Here is a 7,423-nt window from a genome sequence, read left to right on the forward strand (position 1 = left end):
TCCCATCTGTCTCTATTTATTCATTATGTCAGTGTACTTCATCTTCATTGCAAGCTCACATAGAGCAATTAATATAGCCTAGAAACTCTCTAACATGTTATTTTTTAGTATTTTATTTGTTTGGAGATGGTGAAACCTTAAAAATTATCTAGTCAATTACACCAGTGAAAATAACAATGGCAAGGGAAGGGAAGGGAAGGATTGAATAATGGTGAGTGTAGGATTATTTGATAAGATAAAAGGAGAATTGGTAGGGCTTTCTCAACTTTGATCGATTGCAAGTCCCACGTGTGGTATAAAGATTTATAACGTGCAACATTTATCATTTTTGTCAACTTTGAGACGTTCTATATTTAAAAGTTTTATAATCATGTTCGTTATAAAGAAGATGGTAGCTTCTTATTAATTGCTTTTAATTCTCTACTCTTGGTGTAAACTTTGGAGGCCAGGTTGTATCGTCCTTTCAATTTATAACAAGATTGTACGGGTATTCCTAAGCCTCTTCCTCCTCAATCGGCTCTAGGTAGAAGTCTAAAAATCCTGTCTAAATTGATGGTGTGTTGCATTATAAAACAATATACCATAGGAAAATAAAAATTATTAACTTTTATCATGTACAATATAATGAACACACTCGCGCACCCGCACACACACATAGCTCTTTTACATCTAAACCAGCGGTTGGTGATCAGTAAATTGAAATTCATTGAAATTTCATCGAGGTTCCACAAGGGCTTCCCGCCTGCTCTAATTCACTACCCCTAGGGGTCTGTTGCACTACTCTATGGCCGGTCTCTATCGACAATGATAGGGGTTGCGTCCTGAGCGGGGAAGGATTCCTGATCCAATAGAAAGGGAATGCTTCTATTTATGTTATGTGATGTATCTAATGCCTTTATTTGTACTTTTTGCTTTCAATTTAGTGGCTTCCCCCTCACCGTACTCTTTTATTTTCATTTAAGCTTCCCCGATTTGGGGCGACTTTCCAGCTACTCGATCACTAAAAGCTAATAATAGGGATCGAAGCAAAGTCCGTTACTCTTCGTGTATATAAATGCCACTGGTGATAAGTTGACATGCATATATTATTTTTCATCTGTTTTGACATTGCAAAAGTATGAATAGTTTGAAAAGATTGATATATGCATGAACCATCAAATTAAAGTTAACATCATCCAATATATTTATTGTTTTGATACGTCAATGATAAATTTTGTCTTCTGTTTAGGGTTGAAAATTATAAGTGGATGATTAGATTATCTCTCCCAAATACGCCATCATATTGAGGTTAAATACATATAGATCATGACTTCATGCAATTCCCTTTTTTTTTCTTTTTTTTTTTTTTTAAATTTAAACCTTGCTCCTCAAAATAAGACTCAAATTCAAATTAATGACTTGATAAAGCTTCGCTTTAATTCAATGACGTAACGTACACAATGATATCTCGTTGAAATTTTTTTATAGTGCATGCCACATGTCCATTCTTGCTACATTAGACTAATTTTTTCCCCAATTCGAATGCCCTAAACTTTCTCTTAGCCACTGTTTGATTTTGTTAAAAATTAAATTTTGAAAAATGCTGACGAGATCCCTAGTTGAAAAGTCGATAAAAGCTGTAAGTTACATAAAATGTGTGATTAAAGTTATTTATTTTCTTTAATTTATATTTTTATCAAATTTTTTAGTTACCCCATATAGGACTTAATATCTTTAACTTTAAGTAGACGTGCTGTTGACAGCCAATTGAATTAAGTAATGTTATTTGCAATCATTCACTATCGCAGTTGTTCTACCGACTGCAAATAGCATTATTCGACTGAATAACATACATAATAAGAAGTTATCAAGCATATAGTCCAATCACACTGGCACTTTAATTCAAGAGTTGACATTTTGGAATTAAACATTTCAATTTTACAAGTCTCTGAATTTCGCCGACCTTATATCGATTTTCATTTCTTACTTTTGACTTAATCTTTCATAGCATTGTTTTTGATACTCCTCCACGTTTCTTGCAGCCAAGCTTATGCATAAACCACGTGATTTGATTAAATAATTGCAATTAATTAATCTCGAAATTCGATACAAAGCCAATAAGATTTGGTGTTGAATTCCTAGTTGCATGTTAAAGTAATTAACCAATGATTTAAAGTCAAATTAATGGACAAACCATCCTCTAACATTAATTTAATTGGATTATCGTACAGATCTGAATGTAAACACAAGTAAATAATGATAAATGTTCTCTATTCCGATGTGTTAGCGCTTTTATGCGATCTATTTGATCTGTCGAGGTTGCTTGTATTAGCAAGTTAATGACGATTCGTTTATTATTTACAATTATAATGAATGACTTTTTAACGTTTTGAGTTTTATTTTCTATCCCGGGTTGTTAGACAATTAGAAAAAAATTTATAGTCACTACATTTATTGTTTTATTTAGAAATTGTTCTCGTACCAACCATGAATAGAATAAGACTTCCTGTTTGCTGAAGTGACAATAGAACTTTACTAAGAGTCCGTTTGATTGCAATGATGAAATTTGGGTGGAAAGAAAACGAATTTCGAAGAATTGAATTGCCGAGAACTTTATTCTAAGAATTGTTAATTAATGTGTTTGATTGGTATAATTTTTCACCTGAAAAATGTTGAAATTTTCTATCATTTGGTGTTCATTAGACTTTGTTTTTCATGAAAATTGTCAATTAGAGAAACAAAATTTTCTACAATTGGGGATAGAATTTATTCCAATTGAAAAAAAGAAAGGAAAAAAAAAAAAACAACTGGCTGGAAAGCATGGGAATTGGTTTCCACAAAACCAAGGAAATTGCAGTGTGGGGAGAGGAGGGAAAACAAATTGCCAAGAAAATTATTGCCATCATATATGTCAAAAGGTGGAAAAGACCATTTTCCATGGAAAATTGGCCATCTCAAACAGGCTCTAAAGGTTTTCAAATTTGGTGAAAACCTTAAGAAAGGTTATCTCCAGTGTAGGCAAAACAAGACGTTTCATCGCAGAGAGAAAAATAAAAGTGAATTATCTTTATATAGTAATTGAACTCTCGTTCTAATTTTCATAATGATAGAATATCTACAACAATCAAGGTGAAAAGTAGACGTATGAAAAGTTGGAGATAGAAGCAAGAAGTTTTGGAGACGAAGAAACTCGATTCCCAGGCACGATAATAAGTTGCTTTTCTTAAGACGATATCCATTTGCACTATACGGGTGATGCGTCAGAGAAGGCAATAAAATGTCAAGGATATGATGACACTCGAATGTTGCTTGCATCGTTGCGATAAAAACAATATAAAATAGAGCATTTTCTAGAGGCTCTCTATTTTTAAAGCGTGTATTCTATAATTTAAAGAGCATTTATAAATTTAAGGAGTAAAATAAAAAAATATAAATACTTCAACAAACTCTTTATATTTAACACTTATTTTTATTACTCCGAAAAAATATTTATTGTTTTTCCTATATTTTATTTTCACTTTTTTTAAGTTATTATATTATTTTCCTCCATTGAAAATTGAAATACTTTTAAATGTTAATTTAAAGATTTTCTTGGAACATAAATTAGTGTAAATTACATCCCACCGTACTTTTAAGATCAATATTCTAACATCAGGGTGAAGGTTTCATTATTCAAAAATCAGATATTCCATATTTAAGTACTAAATATTATAATACAAATTTCATCACAAACCTAATTAATCCTCTCTCTCTCTCTCACACACACACACACACACAAAGACGCCGCCACCGCCGTCGCCCTTATGAAGACGCCACCACCATTGCTGTGATCGCTACAAAGACGTTCATAACCACACTCAAGACGTTCCACCAAGAGGCATCACTTTGAAGGCTATTGTAGCTAGGTTAGGCAGTGGTGGTGATTCTGCTCTGCGTGGTTGTGGTGATGGGGGTGGATCTGGGGGTTGCGGTGCGCTGATGGTACAAGTGGTTGATGGCGGTGAGGCATTAGTTTTGGTTGTTGGAGTGGTGGTGGTGGCAACTTCCTTATTTTGGAGGTGGAAGGGTAGACGGCGGTGGTTGATAAGTGTGTTTTTACACACTTATTTAGTTCACAAATATGACTTAATTATGATCAAAGAGTTTGAATTATGGCTTAATTCTATATAATTGTGTTTTGTAGGACTATATTGATGAATGTGGTAGAATTTAAGAGAAAATAAATGAAAAAGAACCAAAAAAGGAAGAAAATTCAAAGTATGAGGACTAAGTTGCAACATTTCAGTAGTTGATTCGGACCACAAAATGAAGATTTAAGATATTACAGGTTTAATTGGATGCAATTAAAAGTCAAAAGGTTGAAAATGCAAGAGAAATGACTTGAAAGAATCAAAAATCGACTTCGGGGGCTAAAATGCAACATTCGGGAGTTTTTTTTATAACTGAGCGATAGCCCAATTATTTTGGGCCGGCGACTACCCAAAGCAAAAAAATACTTATCGAGAAGAAAAAGTTGGCCTGGGCGAGTGCTCGGGATTTGCTTGGGCGACAGCCCAGTTCAATTGCGGCTAGAAAATCTTTTGATTGAAATTCTTATGGAAACAAATCTTGGGAAGTCTTTTAAAGCCCTAGGGACGTCTGAAAACATAGACCACGCATTATACATTATTTTGGGAGGATTTGAAGAGAAAGAAGAAGTAAGAACAAGAAAATTTAATCCAAAATTCAATGTCTCACTTCAAAAATTTCAATAGGGTGATGTCTTTCTTGATTTTTATTGTTGTGATATTCTTCACATCATGTTAGGTTAGAAAAATTTATACTGGGAGATCGATGAATTTTGTAATGTGATATTTATTCTTTGTTCCGTATTTTGATATTAAAACACGTATTGATTGTTTTAAATTAGAAAAAAATTTATAGTCACTACATTTATTGTTTTATTTAGAAATTGTTCTCGTACCAACCATGAATAGAATAAGACTTCCTGTTTGCTGAAGTGACAATAGAACTTTACTAAGAGTCCGTTTGATTGCAATTATTGATTGTTTTAAATGATTTATATGCATTTAATTGTTTCCATGATTATGGGCCTGTAATTGTGTGAGTTTTGGTGGTTTGTTTCATCTATTCGAAAGAAGAGGAACAAATTCAACAAGGTATAAATTATCGTAGGATCCGATAGGGGATAGAAATATACCCCTATGCCTTGCTTGAATCTCTAAGTACTCACAAAATTACATGCATTCTCGTATATTTGTATCCGTCATAGAGATATAGACTGAGTGTCTGGAGGAATTCTGTATTGAGAAATTTTGTACAAAGAGCATTTTTAGGAATATATTGTGTGGCTCCTAAGTCCTAACCACTAGGACGTTCAACAATGTTGATAGTCTTTTCTAATAAATCTGTATATATGCCTAAATCATTTATGGTTCTCTAAATATTTTGAAATAATTATGGTCCAATATTTTAGTTCATTTTATAGACGTATTTTGTATTGAAAGATTAAGATAAATTGAATGCTTAAAAATTTATAATTTTAAAATAGATAAATAATTAGTGACAAATAACTTAAAATCTTTAATTTTATCTCAAAGAAAACATTTTATACTTTTGTTTTATTTTTTACTTTTTAAGTAATGATCGATCGGTCTGACCGCTAACCCAAGACCCGATACCACAATCAAGTTGATGCTTGGGACATGTTTAATAACTATGATTTTAAGGATCTACTCTTTAAAATAAAGAGTTGTTGGAAAAAATAATTAGTTGCAATAGTGATCAGAACAATATAATGCAAAAATATAAAACTTATCATTCGATCGAGTCTCGTGACAGCACGATGTCCTAAAGTGAAATTGCCCGTTAATAATTGCTGCGACCTCCGTGGACAATCACTCCCAGGATTCAATGATCGTAAATCACTTATACAGCAATCACGAATGATTTTTCTACAACTCTCAATTGTACTCCAGAATAAATGTAAAAACCCGAATATAAGAAATTCAGAATATGAAAGTATGATTGATGCAAGATAATTTTTCTATTTTCTTTTTGTGTGTATTTTTCCCAAAACGAGATATGTGTTTATATATGCAAGATGGAAATAACAGTCTTCACCATGTTAATGCAGAATTTTAATGACTGAGTAGTGAGTATTTTAATGGCTGTTAATGGGTTGTTACAAAAACAACCAGTCAAAAAATACTGGCTAATTTTACCCATTAAATAATAAAGAAAAAATCATTTATTTTAGTCAAAGAAGATTAAGAGCCCAAGACCCCAATAAAGACATTTTAATATCTGCGTGGAGAGTGACTCAAACCCCTGACGTCCCACACAAATGTCACATTTCCCACCACTTTGACACTTTATTTAATTTGATTATTTCTTTCACATTTTATATTTATACCATAAATATATAACATATCTTATATTTAAAAAATCTTTTAGGGATGCTCTATGGAATATGGATGATAAAAACAAATTTGAGAATTCCTTTCTACATTTCCAAATGTACAGAATACAATTAAACAAAATTTGATGAAAATATACACGAAAAAGTTTAAGGAAAAAGATAAAGGCAATATCAATTTCATGTCATTCCCAGTCAAAGAGATATTGAATTTACGTATGGATTCAGAGCTTGTTTGGTAGATATTTTGATAATTGTTTTTTGACCGTTAGAGATAAAGTGGATCCTACCTGTGAGAGAAGAATTCAAAAATGACGACTGAAATAGTGAAATAACGGTCAACAAATTGATTTTAATTGACTTTTAATCCGTAACAAACAGTCACTCAATTTTACACCCCTTTCCAATAAGTTGCAACACTTCAAAGGAGTTTTTAAGTTTGAAATGTCACTTAAAAAAATTCGAAAGGGTACAAGAAAAGCGCCATTTAGATCTAATGACCACCTAACATGGCGCGACACCACCAAATGCACTTTGTGGCCAACTTTTTCGATTTCGTTCCTTTTTCGCAAATTCTATATTTTTCTATTTTTGATTTGCGTGTAATATCTCTCTTTAACTCATAGTTAATATTCAAATGACACTCGAAGAACAAGAAAATTTAATCCAAAATTCAATGTCTCACTTCAAAAATTTCAATAGGGTGATGTCTTTCTTGATTTTTATTGTTGTGATATTCTTCACATCATGTTAGGTTAGAAAAATTTATACTGGGAGATCGATGAATTTTGTAATGTGATATTTATTCTTTGTTCCGTATTTTGATATTAAAACACGTATTGATTGTTTTAAATGATTTATATGCATTTAATTGTTTCCATGATTATGGGCCTGTAATTGTGTGAGTTTTGGTGGTTTGTTTCATCTATTCGAAAGAAGAGGAACAAATTCAACAAGGTATAAATTATCGTAGGATCCAATAGGGGATAGAAATATACCCCTATGCCTTGCTTGAATCTCTAAGTA

The sequence above is a fragment of the Olea europaea genome, chromosome 9 (assembly GCF_002742605.1).
Source record: "Olea europaea var. sylvestris chromosome 9, O_europaea_v1, whole genome shotgun sequence".
NCBI classification, from domain to species: Eukaryota; Viridiplantae; Streptophyta; class Magnoliopsida; order Lamiales; family Oleaceae; genus Olea; species Olea europaea.